The 18,175-nt window shown below is 31.3% G+C and overlaps 1 long non-coding RNA gene across 1 annotated transcript; it reads right to left on the reverse strand.

Annotated features, from left to right (window-relative positions):
• Nucleotides 1-780: 780 nt before the first annotated feature.
• On the reverse strand, nt 781-16,909 carry LOC143229865 (uncharacterized). The gene is made up of 3 exons (XR_013016103.1): nt 16,359-16,909; nt 9,637-9,704; nt 781-9,116 (listed from the first exon to the last, which is right to left on the reverse strand). It is a non-coding gene; the product is annotated as an uncharacterized LOC143229865 (long non-coding RNA).
• Between the last annotated feature and the right edge of the window lie 1,266 nt (nt 16,910-18,175).

Raw genomic sequence — 18,175 nt, forward strand, 5'->3', positions numbered from 1 at the left:
GAAAACTTTGTTGTTTTGTTCCAGGTGTTGCTCTTGTGGAGAAGAGCATATTCTGTGTACGTAAACGGATATTAAACATCAACTCTCAAACTGCTACTTTTATACATAAACAATTCTTCTCATGTCAGGTTTAGTTTTAGATGTACAATAAGAAACAAGACCGAGTTTTAATATTTTTCTTTCTTGTCTGAAGCGGGTAAAAAGTTTATATTAAAGAAATACCTTTTCTCCAAGGTGGTACAAAATTTCAGACTCTAACACAGGATTAACATTACAATTTTCAAGGCTGAAACAAAGGTATTATAGTGTGTCTAATAACCGTGCTCTAAAGTGCATTAAAAATTGATATGTAAACTGCACATTAACGTAACAATGGTAGAACATACATTCGTGTGCTGTTAAAAGAAAAACGTTCATAAAAAGATGTGAAGGGAAGATGTTTACTAGTCATAAAACCAGAATTTCAGATTAACAGAATATCCAACTGTAAACGTATCAAAACTTCATTTTAAACTTGAAACTTTAATATTTAAAACATTAAAAATTTAGTAGAATATAACGTTTTATGCCATTAACTTGGGACGGGGGGGGGAAGAGGTTTGTCAGATAAGTTTCACAGGTTACTTCTCGTAACATACGGAAATGCAACAAGGATTTGACATTTTGTGTGTGAATTGAAATACATGTGATATTACCAAATTATACTGTAATTCTCTTTTCTTACCCTAATATGTATATTTTGTTTTTCAACACAAGTGAAAAATGGCAGGTAACCCTATCTGGGTAAAAGGTGGAGCTTTTTATTGCTTTTTATATTTTACAGATTCACTACAGATATTCTTAATTTTTACCTTAGAAAACCAAACATTTGGCACACAACACTTCAACCACTAAGCATAAAACATATCTTACAACAGTTATTGTATTCCACGTACTAATGCAGGCTCACAATTAAGTGTCAGTTTGTAGGCTGAAACACACCTGAAGACATTTGCTTAAATGTTGACAGGAAATATTTGGAATCGGTTAAAAAACAAAGGAAAAAAAACAAGCTTTTCATTTGTTAATGTACACACCACATATTCACCGATCTAATTTATTTTCTTTACAAACTTTGTGGATTTTAGAACTTAGAACTTAGCCATATTGATACAGTCACTACAGATATTATAACTTAAAAAAACATTTTATCTTGGTGAGGGTATCCAACAATTTTTTTCTCCGAGTAACACAGCACCATTTTACTTCATATTGTCAGAGAAATATGGCACATTGACTTGAAATCCAACAAAATATGCTATCAGTAAATAGTTAATGAGATCATGAGTAAACTTATATTGTATAGAAGTGTACATTTGTAAATTTTCATCTATAGTAACCAATAAGGAAGCAATACTTATGAGTTTGAAACCTCAGTTACTTGTGTTGGTCATGAATATTCATTTTAGCATGAGTGACCTTTCCATGTAGGCTATTATTTTAGTTTCATTTTACTGCACAAAAGCTGGTTTTTCTTTTTAAAAGCTTAAGATTTCAAAAGCTCCATGAAACACGTCAAACTGAAGAGAACATAAGAACTTATTGGAACTAATACTCCTGTATGAGTGTTTTGACAGAATATAGTTTACTTTAAAAGTGTGGTTTGTCCTTTTTGATTAAATGTTTGTTGATCTTTTACAGAGACATGAGGTTTCTGCACATAGCCTCATTCAGAGTAAAGGCATCCATAGAAATGAGCATTTACACTTATTCATACATATCAAGTGTGAATGAATAGCCCCTTATACAGAAAGTATGCAGAGAAACATTTACACTTATTCATACATATCAAGTGTGAATGAACAACCCCTTATACAGAAAGTATGCAGAGACAAACATTTACACTTATTCATACATATCAAGTGTGAATGAACAACCCCTTATACAGAAAGTATGCAGAGAAACATTTACACTTATTCATACATATCAAGTGTGAATGAACAGCCCCTTATACAGAAAGTATGCAGAGACAAACATTTACACTTATTCATACATATCAAGTGTGAATGAACAGCCCCTTATACAGAAAGTATGCAGAGACAAACATTTACACTTATTCATACATATCAAGTGTGAATGAACAGCCCCTTATACAGAAAGTATGCAGGGACAAACATTTACATTTATTCATACATAAAGTATGAATGACCAGCCCCTTATATAGAAAGTATGCAGACAAACATTTACACTTATTCATAATATATGAAGTGTGAACAAAGAGCCCCTCACGAAGAAGAAAGCACACAGATGAACATTTACACTTTTTCATACATGGGAAGTGTGAATGAACAGCCCCTCATAGAACAAAACATACTTAGATGAACATTACACTTATTCATACATAAAAAATATCAATGAGCAGCCTCTCATATAGAAGAAAGTGCACATAAACAAAAAATTTACCTTTTGCATGCATGTGAAGTGTGAACAAACAGCCCCTCATCAGAAGAAAGCAGACATATATGAACATTTACACTTTTTCATACATATAAAATGTCAATGAATAGCTCCTTATAAAGATGAAAATGCACACATACATTTACTTATTCATACATGTGAAGTGTGAATGAACAACCTCTTGTATAGAAAAGTACTGACTGTGAAACACCTAATTCATTTTTCACATCTTGATAAACTGAATTTCAGTTAATGTTTTCAGAAAATTAGTTCTATGAATGTTAAGTTGTATGTTTATGCATTGTACATTAAGAAGGGCTTGTGTACCATATGCAACTCAAAATACATAAATTATATAAAAGATAAATGTTTGACACCATTACCTTTACAAGCATCTAAAACTACAAAAATTATTGAAGCAAACATTTCTATGTTAATTATTCATAACCCTAGAAATAAAACCTTCACCAATAGTTATTCTAATAAATCCTAGTATATGTAGTTTTTCTACATTACTACGGATTTGCACCATAATCACAATTAAACATTTTTAACTCTATTCACATGCAATAAAACTGCATATAGTCACACAAGAAATCACAAATATTTCTAAACATTACTTTAGACACGTAGGACAATTTAAAACATCTAACAGTGACGTATTTGTCAGAACTCTGTTCTTTTTAAAAAATTAAGATAAGGGACACTTCTGGTCAGATGTGCATATGCAAACTTTGACATATATTTCTTACTGTCAACCAAAACCATCCTTTGTACTGGTTTCATTTAATTTCAGTCTTGGTTTTAGCAACCATTTTGCTTCTAGTTTTTAATGCCATCCAAAACTAAAGCTGGGTGATTATAACACATTTACTATAGACTATTGATTACAGAAATTAATGTCATGTAAAAAACCAAATAAACCCAACTAACCAGAATAGCTTTCAGTTTATTTCAACGAGTAATCTAAACATAAACATAACCAGTCCCAGTAATACCTGTTGTTTGTGTTTACCTCGCATGAACTAAGTGTAACTTTAACTTAACATGTTGGTTCATTTATTAAGAGTTAAAAACGTAATCAATGCTACACAGAGTAAGACAGCTTTAATAAAGTTATGTCATCTTAATATTGTTTATCCTTTACTTACTACTATAAAAAATTCTGAATAACTTTCTCATTCAATAGTCACTTTATTAAACATAGATAACAGTTTAACAATATACATTAACTGTTTAACCCATTTATGACTAGCTCTAACTAAGTAGAAAGCACTGAAAGGGGAAAACTAGTCCTGCTGTCCTCACAAGTTGCTTAAATTACTATAATAAGGTTTTAAGTTGTTCAACATGCTGATTCCTCAGTATGCTCACATATGTTTACAGTTTCTTCCAGCTGTATTATTAAATGTAAATATAATTAGTTTAATATTGTATCTAAACTTCCACTGGTATCAACAGCTTCACACTAAAAAGGTTTTAATACTTAAATTTTTTAATTATTTTTAAAGATTTTCACATTGATAATAAAATTAGAAAAAAATTCCAAAAACACTGCAGTTAGAGATCTTTTAATATTTCTTATACTGATTTGATTTTCACCTTACTTAACGTATGTAAGAAAGGTCACCAAGTATCATTATAAGGTTTCTTTCCAGATAGTAAAAGTTGCACTATTTTTTTTAGAGGAAGCACAACTTCTTTTCTGCTGAGTTATATGTTACACACTGACAAAAACCTTTACTAATTTTTTCATATGAAATCTAAGGAAATTATTTTTAGCATTATTTTGGTAAAGGTTTTATTAATTTGTAGTGAAAAACACGTGGAACAGTATTAACTGTACTTTCACACTTTATTACAGATTCTATACTATTGTGTATACAATATTTTTTAAAATCCTAAACAGTTCTATACAAGAACAAAACTAAACCCTACATGTTGTTCCTGAAGATGTTTATAATAATTACTACTAAAAATAGGAAGAGTGGTTGAATGTAACCATTTGTGTCAAATAATCAACCAGCATAATCTACTTATCACCCAGCTCTGTGAAAACCTTTGTTCTGATCTGTTCTATTCAACGTTGCTATTTCCAAAAAAAAAAAAAAAAAGGAACTTGTACCTTTTGAAAAAACAAAAACACACTTGAGACTTAGGGCAGTAAAAACATTCTCAGTAGTGATTTGTCTGTGCAAGTTCACTCTACAATAACTTTAGGCATAAAAAAGAAGAGTAAGAAAAAAAGTCTTCAAATATATATTTAAACAGAGGTGATAAGAACAAAAATTAAGTTTTAAAGGTGTTGTGATATAACTGTATGGATAAGTTATTGTACGATATCAATTAAACATACAACATCCATTTCATATTTTTTGCTTTTATAAAAATGAATATTTATTACAAGATATAGAGTAACAGTGGAAGAACAGTTACGTTTTTGTACTTTGTTGTTTTTGTGATTGAACTTTTTCGGTAGTAAATTCCAATGGGAATTAATTACTGTTCACCATTAGTTTTGGTGGTCTGAAAACTAACAAAATATTACAACATAGCTTGAAAATGGCTCATTAGGGTTAGATATTTCTTAAGCATTTTAAATTTCACAAAAGTTATTAGATATCAGACTAATAAATAATATATAGCACAGATCTATATTTTAATAAGACACTGAAGTTCTTATGCAAATTGTTCTACCTTACATTATCAAGAAATACTTATTACTGCATATGAAGTCAGTTTTCAAGAGTTAAAATGTCTCTTTTAGCTCAGTTTCATCTCTTATTACTAGACTTTAGACCCTATAAACTAGATGCATATTTTTCTCTACTTTGCCAACACACTGTAAACACTTTTTTTTTTGTAAACAATATCTAAGCAAGTGATGTATGTACTAAACAGAGTATTTAAAATTTACAACTAGTGCTGTCAATTTTTACTTTGTTTCGAAATGTAAATTTCTAATTATAAAAACTTAGTAGCATATAATGAAACCAAAAGCCCTTATGCTATTTAACATACAATACACATATCAGTTAATACCCAAACTAGCACAGACACTAAAATGTGAATACAAGTTCACAGTTAATTTCAAAGTTATATACATGTATAATTTCAAATTCAGATAGCCTTGTTCTAACACACAAATATCCTTCTAACAGTAACAACCAACCAATCCATGTATTCCAAAAATAACATCTTAACATAGAAATTACAATGATCAACTATCATACAATGGGCAGTTTATGCTGGTTGCTTCATTCCTTTCAAGAGGAAAGAATTTTTCCAGTTAACTCATCACTTCCACCTTTTATACAACAATTATCAACTTTCTGTATGTACACCATCATCTAAATATTCAAGAACCACAATTAATGATAAACATAATTAACACAAGAATACAACAAACATATAATAACTAAATCTCCTTCACAAAACTCAGAAATGGCACAAACTAATTTCCTAAGATATCATAAATACAAGACCATGGTGTTCACACAGAGGCATTCACTGCTGTATTTTTCTGGCATTAACAATTCTTAATTAGTATAACAAAAATGCTATGAACAGGCTATGTTTACATAAAAAAGGTAAAACTGTGTGTCAGAAATGCTTCATTACTGGCTTTACCCATAGATATGTGAACACAGCAATAGTGACATTTCTAAAAACTGGGAGTGAGTACCACATTACATTTATAAAACTATAAAAAAATATTAAGTAACACTACATACATACAATTTTCAAAATCAAAAATGTATTTTATATTAAACAGTCATGGTTTAAGCTGGTACTCTCATAATTTGTACAACATCATTAAGTGAAGGTTCCTACAGCTTTATTGCTGTAACCAAAAAAATTTGATATTTTTTATTTATATTTTATCAATTTTTTACAGTTTTATGTAAAACTTGGATTTTACATAGATCGTGAAAGTTATTTTTTTAATCCTAACACTATTACTAGTTGATCTTGTTTCATTCACTATTCTCATGAAGTTTATATATATATGCATAACATGTTTCAAGTAATGTTCATTCCAAACATAACTCTTAATTTTCAGACTTGCAGTGAGAACAATGACATGTAGATCTGAGTCGTAGTATGTAATTCATACAGATGTGACTATCATATCAAACAAGACAATATTATGTTGTTTCATATGAAATGGCCAACTTTCACTTAGTTGAAGAGGGACTGCAATTAGAATAAGCTGGATACAATTATTTGACTTATGTTTTTCAGTACTGTCAGGAGTGCTATGCTTTTCATTTGTTTGTCATGCCAAGTTGCATTATAATTGTTTGTGTTTCTTTGAAACTTTATACAAGATGTCTTCAAAAGAATTGAGACTATAGTACAAGTTCAAATTTGGAAAAAATTGCAGCTGAGACCACTAAAATCATCAGTTTGGCATTTGGACAAAGGAATAATTCTTAACAGACTATTCATTATTGGTTCCAGAAATTTCATTATAGTTGTAATAACCTCAAGAATGAATCCAGAAGAAGATCTCAATCTGTTGTGAATGAAGAAAGATTAAGAGCTATTGTGGAATCTAACACACAAATGACAATACAGGCACTTGCAGCAGACTTAGAAGTTTACAGTGCAACTGTTTCTCATCACCTGACTGCAATTGAAAAGGCTAAAAAAAATTGGACAAATGAGTACTGCATGAACTGATGGTAGGGAAGAAACTGGTTAAGAACTAGAGGGAATAACTCTTTTAAGTGAACCACTGCCTGCAACGAGAAGTGGATTCTATACGACAACCAGAAAAGATCACAACAATGGTTAGATGCATGTGAATCTCCAAGATGTGCACAGAAACCACCTTTGCACCCAAAAAAGGTTATGGTGAGAGCATGGTAGTCCTCAGAGAGAATTATCTTTTCTGCAACCAGGTGAAACAATTACAGCAGTTTTATGGCCAACAAGTTGATAAAATGCACAAAATTTAACCATCAAATAGCCATCACTGATGAACGGACCAATTCTGCTGAAAGATTACTCCAGACCACATACCTCGCTAATCACTATTTCAAAATTGAAAGAATTGAAATACAAAATTCTGGAGCATCCACAATACTCAGCTGATTATCACCTTTTCCAGCATATGGAGCTGATTTTTCCAAAACAAAACATTCACGAATCAGGAGACTTGTTGAAGCCTTAAGAGTTTATCGTCTCAAAAACAAAAGTTTTAAACAGACAGGATATTTTCATTAGTATCCCATTGGGAGAAAACCATTGCAGCAATTGGAGCACATTTTGGTTAATGAAACAGGTGTTTTGTTAAAAATATGGCATTAATGTTAACCTATACAACTGGTTATTTCATGTGATATGAACTAATATATTCTGTTGTATAAATACTAAGCTATAAAAAAGTTAACCATTCTAATAGGTCAACTTGTAAATTCATTTTTGGCATTTTGCCAATCACCTTGTATAAAACTTTCATAATGTTACAGCTCTTTGCTTAGGTGTGAATGCTTCTAAACAGTTAATGCATACCAAAATTTTACCTTACATTCACACAGAACACCAAAATTTTTTCATAAGAATAGTAAAAATATAAAGCAAATATGTAATATAAAAGTGTCTCAGATTTTTCATTAATACTTTTAAAATTAGAAATTACTTTAGGATACTTGTTAAAAACAATTCATATTAAATAAAAATGCATTTCAGTGCCTCAGCAAATAAACAAGTTCTTTTATATTAAATTATTTGACTTTACTTTCTTTTCAAATGTACTTATTACACTATCTCAAAATAATTAATTCATTCTTCATTTGATCCAATGTTGCTCAGAGGTAAGTTTATTACCTATTTTAACTTAATAATAGATTTTGATTTAATTTTTTTTAAAGAGTACTATTCTTTACATTTGAAAATTCATTTGTCTGAGCTAACACTAGTATTTGTTTTCATTTTATATTTACCAATATTTTTATATATCTTAGTCAAAAGTTATTTGGTTTTCATCCTGATATTTTTCAACCTGTATACATAAACTGTCAAAGTTTATTTGCAGAACACTACAACTTAGCATCCACTTGGAATAAGTTTTTTAAAACTTAATGTCTCAGTTTGTTGTTTTTCTTTTTCATAGAAAGAAGGACAGCAGCATAAAAGTCAACTTTTAATTTAGTACATTCCAGTTTAGTTTAAAATAAGTATTAAAGAAATTCAAATTAACAAAAAAAAATGTTAAATGTTTTATAATCACAGTCTGGTCCCAGTTAATAAAAATGCTCACAGGACAAGCTGAGCCAATCATGCAAATAAGAAATTTGTTTTCTTCTAGAACAATCTATAAATGATTTGAAAAGAGTTGAAATTACATTTACCAACATTTCTACTTTTAGAAATGCATTTTCAATTAAAATAAATCATATATTACCTCTCAAACTTTGAAAAACTTAAGACAATCAGCATTGAAATATATCCTACTACCATTTTAGAATATAAGAAAAGAAAATTATTTACCAGATACTTTGCATATTGTATACATATTTTGCATATAGTTAGCATAACACCAGATCATGTTTCACACAGTTATACCAAACTTAGGAGAGAGAAATGTATCCTGTCTATCTTTAACCCTTGACATCTAGATTATACACTACTGGCCTGCTCCATCCAGAAATCCTGCATGTTCTTCCAGATGTCTGTAAGACAAGTTTAGATTAATCTTGATTGAACTTGCAAACACCATTACTTACTTTTTCTATTAAAAATTAAAATGCTAAGACTAACTGTAAGCTAAAGCTAAAATTACATATAAAAATTAAAATTGGGAACCATATTCAGAATACTGTTAACTATTCTATGAATGACCTGATTTCAAATGAACATTTCTTAAATGTTCTTCAAATAATTATGTATCAAAATAAAAGTATTAATAAAAAACATGTTCTCAATTTAAAAACTTCAAAGTGATGTTTAAAAGAATTAACATGCATATTAATCTTAATGAAACTGTTTACTTCATACTTGTAGTAAATGTTTTAGGTTTTTTTGCTCAATATCTATCTTCTCAATGTACTTTTATTTTCTAATGAAAATTCTTATAATGAATTATACATGTCTGTTATTTGTTACATAAATTTCATCAACAGTATACAGCTACAGTGTAAAACCAGTATTTACAACACAAATAGAAGCACACACACAAACTATTTCACTGACCATTGCACATCTTTGATCATGAAATATGGAGCTGGACATCCCTTTCTTAAAATCTCTGGACTGGTAATCTAGTTTAAGAAAACGAATAATGATTAATCAAACAAGCTACCTGTTTACAGTTTTTGTTGTAGGATGAGAACAGGGAAGTTCCTTCATATTTTGAAGAACTGGTTTATCCCATTATTTATCTTCTAGAACTAAGTTCTTCATTATTCAAAATACATTTAACCAAATTAGAGAATTTTCAGGTTAGTTTCCCAAGTTCATTCAATATAGGATCTCATTACTTTCCTTAGTTCACAAGGTCATGGTGTACCACTACGAAAAAATATCAGACTGTAGTCATCCAATAATCAGTATTACACACCTTCAGAGTTTGCTTGTTTGAGAATAAGAGAGAGTTTTATGAAAAATTACTGTATAGAATAAAAATAAGCAAGGAACAGAAATCAAGGAAACAAGACAAGAATAGATAAGGCTATAAATAAATAAAAATAAGGTTATAATGAAAATTACTACAAGAATAATGACAGGCTTAGATGGAAGAATACAGGGCAATAAACAGTTCAGTTGAAACTAAGGTACAAGTCTTGTAGATTTGAAACTTTCTGCTCGTAATCTGGAAAGCAATACTAATGGTACTTAGTAGGAAACACTCATTAAGTATATAAATAAAATCTTGTTATGGATAAACAAAGAAAGAAAGACAAGAATTGTCAGGTCATTCCGTATGTAATGTCCAAAAATTTAATACAGAAAGTGTATCATCATTTCTGTCTTTGTAGAAGGCTTTAATGACTAAAATATGTAGTTATATATATAATAATGTTCAGCCAAATAAAAGAAACTAACCCAACTCCACTTTTTTTCCAGATCATTAATCATATAAACCCTTATGAAGATGGACATGCCTGAGGAGCACATTAGGCATGTAATGCTTCATGAGTTTAAAAAAAGGCAATAGTGCATCAGAAACTACATAAAACATTCAAGGTGTTTATGGTGCGGAGTCTGTCAATGAAAGAAAATGTCAAAGGTGGTTTCAGCTTAAGTGATGCGCCATGTTCAGGTCGTCCTGTTGAGCTTAACGATGACTTGCTGCTGGCTTCACTTGATGAAGATTGTGCTGTAACAGTTGACGAACTAGCACAGAAGCTTAATTCAACCCATTCAACAGTTAACCGTCATCTGCAACAGCTTGGAAAGGTGCCAAAACTTGGAAAAATGGGTCCCCCATGATTTGAAAGAAGCCATTTAAAGCAAGAGTGGTTATTTACACTTCTCTGAACTTTCGTGAATGTAACTCACTTTTTTTTTTAATAGGTTTGTGACTGGAGATTAGAAATGGATATTTTATAAAAATGTTAAGCACTGCAAACAATGGTTCAGTGCAGGTAAACCAGCTAAAGCACAGCCCAAAATGGATTTACATCCTAGGAAAGTCTTGTTAAGTGTTTGGTGGGATATTGTTGGTGTGATCCACTTTGAGTTGCTACCACTCAATGTGATGATTACATCAGACTTCTATTGCCAACAGTTAGAGTGCTTGAATGTTGCAATGAAAGAAAATAGGTCTGTTTTGATCAATTGTAAAGGTGTTGTGTTACACCAGGATAATGCACAGCCACATACAGCAAGAATCACATCTACACAGATTGAAGAGCTATACTGGGGAAATCTTCCACATCCTCCTTATTCTCCAGATTTTGCCCAATCTGATTATCATCTTTTCCAAAGTTTGCAGAACTATCTTGATGGAAAAGAACTTGGAACACATGATGTCAAAACTACTCTCTACATTCTTTTTCTCCAAACCTCAAGAATTTTATAGAAGTGGTATTCAGAAGCTTGTGAATCGTTGACAGGAAGTAGTTAATAATAATGGAACATACATTACTGATTAATTAACATTAAAAGGATTTGAAATCCTCTCTCTTTTTCTGAACCTAAAATTGGACATTATAGAACATGTTGACACTTAAGCTGCTAGTAACAAAGCACTGTTTTTGTAGTGAATGGTATTGTAAATCATACCTCAGAAGAGCTGCTTGTAAAATAACTCCTTCAGGGTTCTAAGGATAGATATGTGGCCCTTCCTTATGTGCACCTTTGGGTTAGATGTGTGTATGAATTATTTATCAGGATCCAAGACTTAAATGAAAAGTTAAAGGGTATATTTAGAACAGATGAGCTGGTTTGACCTCTGAAACAGTTTCCAGGAAAAGGATGAATTATATGATAGAAATGAGCTTCACTTAAGCGGGTTAAGCATAACGGAATCTCAAAGGAAATTGACTGAAGATAGTTTAAAGTAAACTTGCATAGTGATTAGAGAAACAGGAGATTTTAGAATTAAAACTGGTAGAACAACTAGATCAACAAGGAGACTGAAAAAACAAGTAGGGCATAACAATTTAGAAAAAACACAAGTTTTAAACATAAGCTTAGTTGTTACTAATCAAATGCTTGGAATATCCAGAACATAAAGAGATGAGTTCTGGACTTAAGTTGAATTTGCAGAGTATGGAAATTATTAAAATTTGATGTGTTGTGGAGAATATTGACAATATAAATTATTTTGAAATTGAAGGTTATAGGTTAATGGCAATAGGTTATATATATAAAAGAAGGTGGGTGGATCTTTACAGTCAAGGGGTGAACTACCTCCTGTTGGGAATGAAGATGAAATATTGTAGTCGCAAAATTGAATCAATGCAGGTTACAATAAGTTTATAAATGTAGAATTTTTTTTTAAACTGTCAACTGCTGTTGATCACCTGGCAAGACATGATGTCAATGATATTCTATAATAAGAACAGAGTTATTACTAATTGTGAAACTGATGCAATATTTATAGTAAACTTTAATTTTAGACACTGGTTGAGAGTGCCAAAAGTCAAGAAATATTGGAAAGATGCTTCTTGAAGTGAATCAGCACAGTTTTCTGTACCAAATACTCAGAAAGTCAACCTGAGTGGATGCAAGTTTAGATTTATTGTTAACTACTAGTGAGGTTTTGGTTGTAAACATTGAAGTGAGGAAACTTGAGAGTGATTATTCTATTAGTAGGTTTAATTTGCTACATGTTGAGATAATATTCATTCTTATATGCATGAAGGATGTTGATGTACTACAGAATGATATGGATCAGTTGGATATTCAGACAAATATTTGGCAACTGACATTTGATTATTGCAATTAAGTATAAGATAATGCCTTTAGGTTATCATCATTTGAATCATCTACTGAAGACATAGGTAGAATGGAACTAGCTCAATAGCATGAATGAAGATCTTAGCATAGTGGTAGATAAGTTATGCCATCTACACGGTGCTTTGTTGATTAATAGTAGTGAAGCTTGTTTGTTTGTTTTTGAATTTCGCACAAAGCTACATGAGGGCTATCTGTGCTAGCCGTTCCTAATTTAGCAGTGTAAGACTAGAGGGAAGGAAGCTAGTCATCACCACCCACTGCCAACTCTTGGGCTACTCTTTTACCAACGAATAGTGGGATTGACCATCACATTATAACGCCACCACGGCTGAAAGGGCAAGCATGTTTGGCACGATGGGGATGCAAACCCGCAACCCTCAGATTACGAGTCACACGCCTTAACACGCTTGGCCATGCCGGGCCTAGTAGTGAAGCTAATTGCATTTTAGGGTGTATTTAAAGACATATTGACAAAGACATATTGTTTACAGGTTTCATCTCTTTGTCCAAGAAAAAGTACTGCTTTTATTTTAAAGGTTTTGAGGTGGATTCCTAGGGTGATACTGATAGTGGAATGGTTATTTATGTGGATAAGTTAAGATCAATTATTTTCTCTTCTGAAAACAAGGATAAGAGGTTATTTAAGCTCACAAAAGTATCCAGGTAATCAACAGGATAACAATTTCTGATTTCTTGGTTCTAGATTAAGAAAACAACAGGATGAAAGAACACAAGTTTAGAAAAGACAAAGTTCCAATTAAGAGTTGTGTTTTTAACAGTATAACTGAAGTAAGGTTATGTCAGCAGAGGGGAAGACTGGCATTCTGTTAGGATTTAGAAATGGAAATGATCCCCTAACAATTTAATTTTTATGATGGATAAGTGGAGACATCCTTAAAGGACCCAATACTTTGTTCTGAGAGTTATGCTAATTTTGATTATGACTATTATGCCAAATAAAAAGAATTATGGTGAGTGTCATGACACATTTTCTGCAAGTAATATTAAATAGTACACTAGACCTCACAATCTTAATGTATTATAGTAGCCATACTATACTGTATTACTCAGCAGGTGACTATCGCTGTAGCAAAATAATTCTCACTAACAACAAATCACATAATTTATGCCTGTTTTGGGGTGGCATGCACAGCTCAAATTTCAACACTACAGAGCACTTCTGAACTATTTGAAATTGTTAAGTCGAAAAATCTAACCATTATCTTACAACCAACTTCAACTAACCCAAGATACTTGAAACAATAATGTTGAAAAACTGCATTAGATACAAATGAAAAATCTAGTATGAAATAAATCTTGTAGAATAGCAACAAAGGTCAAGTCATGGACAGTGGTTATTTTATTATGATCATAGAAACATCCACTTTTCCTTCTGTGATTACATTTTAGAGACTTTTTGTTAAGCATTTTAACCAGAAAGTACCCAAGTGACTTAGATTATTTCTGTTTGGTTAATATAGAATTATTTTATGTGTAATGCAATTTTTATGAGAGTAATTTCTATAACATAATTTAATAAGAATTTGGTGAATACAAAATGAGAAGCAATGTCCATTTGCATCTTTTTTTTTTTTATTAGCAATTTAATGCAAGTTTGAAATAAAAATAGCTCCATACCCAGAGGTTATTATTTTAAATCATTTTTGAAGTTTCATGGATTATCTGAGGGATCAGCAGGTTAAAGCCTCCAATTTCCTTGGGCTGAATTCTGAGGACACAAATTTAAGACTTGAAAAAAATGGGTAGCTCCTGATAAGACAGTTTTATTTTTCTGAAACAAAGATTATTTTATTGAAGGATTAGTTATCAGCAGAAGTGGAGATTGGTGTCTTACACAAGTATATGAGGGTAATTAATAATTTCCCAAAAAATAAAGATTGCGTTTAATTTTTACTTTTTTTCTTTTCCATGGGAATGAATGGATAGACAACCTTCAAGCACCTAATGGTCCTTTCTTTGTATGTAGTGTTAATTTACACATTTATTCACCATGCATGATTTTGTGGGATGTTAGGAAATAAATGATTTGTTGAAGTTTTTAATACCAAACAACAAAAGCAAAGTGTTTTTTTGTTGTTTTTTTTTAAGTTAAATTGAAGACTGATAGGAAGACAAAGATATGAAATGTTTGGGGTGTGTATAGTTATTGGCTGGGGAATGATTTTAATAAAACAAACCTAAATGATAAATTATTTTATCATACCAAGTTAAAAAACTTCAGTAACCATGTAAAGAGTTACATCCTGTTTATTAATTATAGAATTTCTGCTTTAGTAATATGGCTTCAAATAATATTGGAAAGTTATTGTTACTCCATTATGAAAAAAATTGTTTTTTAACTCTACTAGTCTTTCATTATGCGTGAAATACCACTTTTCATATTTCTCAGGAAAATACTTTTAATATTGTTCTATTGTTACTTTATTTTAAAACCTGGCAAGCAAATTAATAGAAGGTCATCCAAACTGTTCACCCTACCCATCCACATATCATTTCACTAAATAGACCACTTATCACAGATAAATGTAATCTTTCTATCTATATCTTCATATCCATAAATGTTTAACCAAAAATAAAACCACAACCACATGTCAAACATAATTAGTGCAAGAGATATCTTGGAGTTGCTGACAGGGGGGGAGTTAATATATCAAAACTTTCAGCTGACTGTTCATTTATTAGACATTTATAGTTTAAGGGTAAATATTAACTAATACAAATGGTTTAAATTAGATTTTTAAAATTATTGGCTTGGGTAATATGCTTACTTCTGGTAATCTCTTGTGTGAGAGATAGAATGAAAAAATAGTAAATGCAAAATTGAATATTAGAGGTGACCAAGTTTTGGAAGCCAAGGTTAAGACGACTACTGGAAAGCTATTTATCTGTTACGAGTATATTTATTTGAGCTGGTGGAATGGTTTTCCTGATTATGCTGTCTGTGAAATTAGATTAAAGTACGTTATTTTAAACACTGTGCATGTAGTGATGGACCAGCGTGTGAACGTGAAAGGTTCCATTTAGTGGTTTTAATGCCTTATAACAACGTTATAGTTTTAAAAAGTTGTATTTGCTATTTCTGATGAAGTTGAGGCCTTGCAAGTTGCACTCTATAGCTTCACGTATACTACTTTGGTAAAAATTGGGACAATGACCTTCTACACTGAAAAATCAATATTTCCATTAGTTTTACTACACTACACTACACTACAGTATGTATTAATTGTGCTCCGTTCTTCTGCTGGTTCTGTTCACTTTAAGTTACTTCACTTTCAAGCACCAGCAATCCTGGTACTAGTAATACAATTAACTTCGTCTTCTTCACATGTACAATTAAATAATGGAAATAACCTGTACCATGACCCACAAAAACTTTATAGAGTATGGTATATTATGGCTAACGTATTTTTATTTAAGGCTTCTCTTATACTCCATGATTCATAACATAATAAAGCAAACAATATTTTAGAACAAAATTATGCACTTACCCAAGATCTAAAAATATCTACAACGAAACGTTCTAACGTTACATTTTCTGCTGGTAGTAGAACTGCAAGAGAAAAATTTACTACTTTACTCCTGACTACAGAGCAGTCGATATAATACCGGTTGTACCTCAGGCGTAACTTTCTTCGTTGTACTTCACTTTGTACATGGAATTTTGTACTTTACATTCTAAGCTCCAAACCAGTCTAGGCTTAATAAAATTGCACGTTTTTTGGTCTTTGTTAAAAATTGTTATCAGAAGAACTCACACCAATTTCGACGAAACTTGCCAAGTTGTGTGAAGTCCTTTGTCTCAGATTTTAAAAATAATGGTATTATGTTCCCTAGTAAAATTAAATCATTATAGGTTGTGTTGTACAAAATTTGAAATCATTTTTTTACTAAACAGAAGCTACAAATAATAGGACTACTTCTTAACTGGAGTAAGAAGTTTGGATACTGATCTATATAACCCTGATTCTGCCGACTCCGACAAACCTCCTCAGACAGTCAATGACCTCTTACTAATGGCCGCTTGCGATTAGGCGCGAAGCACATTCACGTGATACAAGATTTATCTGTGACGTAACACATCGGTAAACCAGACACGTTTTTGTTAACCCTAGTGAAAATACGAAGCTTGTGAAATATTTAAAACAATATTTACATAAAACTCCTGCACTAGAGACCACATCTGTAGCTTATTCTGTTATGTATAAGCAAACTTTAATTTATGAAATTTACTAATACAGACACAACTTTCTTTTATATACAAGCGAACATTGAACTTCAACATTATACATGGTATTTTGCACCCAAAATATACGTTAAAACTAATATAAGTAATAGAATAAAAATAATGCATTTTAACTGAAAAGGGAAATTCTTTTCGAAAAGAGAAATGTCCCGTTCAATATGACTCAAAATATTATACTATATTAAAACACGGAGTCTCGTCTGTCATGAAATTAATTATTTTAAGTAACCTAACTACACTATAATCCGTAGCGAATTAACTGGAGGGCAAATGAACGCCCTAAATATTTGAGGCTAAGGTAATAATGCGAAGAGTTATTAAATATGACTTTATTCTTTTGAATTTCGCGCAAAGCTACAAGAGGACTATTTGCAATAGCCGTCCCTAACTTAGCAGTGTAAGACTAGAGGGAAGGCAGCTAGTCATCACCACCCACTGCCAACTTTTGGGTTACTCGTTTTACCAACGAATAGTGGGATTGACCATTACATTATAACGCTCCCATGGATGAAACATTGGGTGTGACGGGGATTCGAACTCAGACCGTTGGATTATGAATTCAGTGCCTTAACCACCTAGCCACGCCGGACTTATCAAAAAGGAAACGAGTTTTTTTTTTAAAGTTTCTTTAAAAGTGAGGGAGCTATTTGAAATTTTATTGTACTTATGAATAAATAATGTTTTCGTACAACGTACGTATGCAAAAAACTTATAAATATTCAGGGTGCTAACGCAATCTACCGATTGTAATGTAAAATCGTATCAATGGAAGATTTGTCATAACATCATTTAAAACAGAGATTTATTTATTCATTTTCCGGTTTGTTATTATCTATTACAAAATATAGTGTTGATTTGATTAATTCAAATCTCCACCTTTCTTTCTACCTCAAATTTTACGATAGTTAATCAGCCTTGGAGTTTGTTTATATTTAAGCACAAAGCTATACAATGGACTATCTGTGGTAAGTAGACCACATATATCGTAACCCGATTTCTAGCGTTGCAAGTCAGCAGACATACCGCTATGCCATTGTGAAGAGTTCGATTCCCCTCGGTGGG

Source organism: Tachypleus tridentatus, chromosome 10 (assembly GCF_004210375.1).
Source record: "Tachypleus tridentatus isolate NWPU-2018 chromosome 10, ASM421037v1, whole genome shotgun sequence".
NCBI lineage: Eukaryota > Metazoa > Arthropoda > Merostomata > Xiphosura > Limulidae > Tachypleus > Tachypleus tridentatus.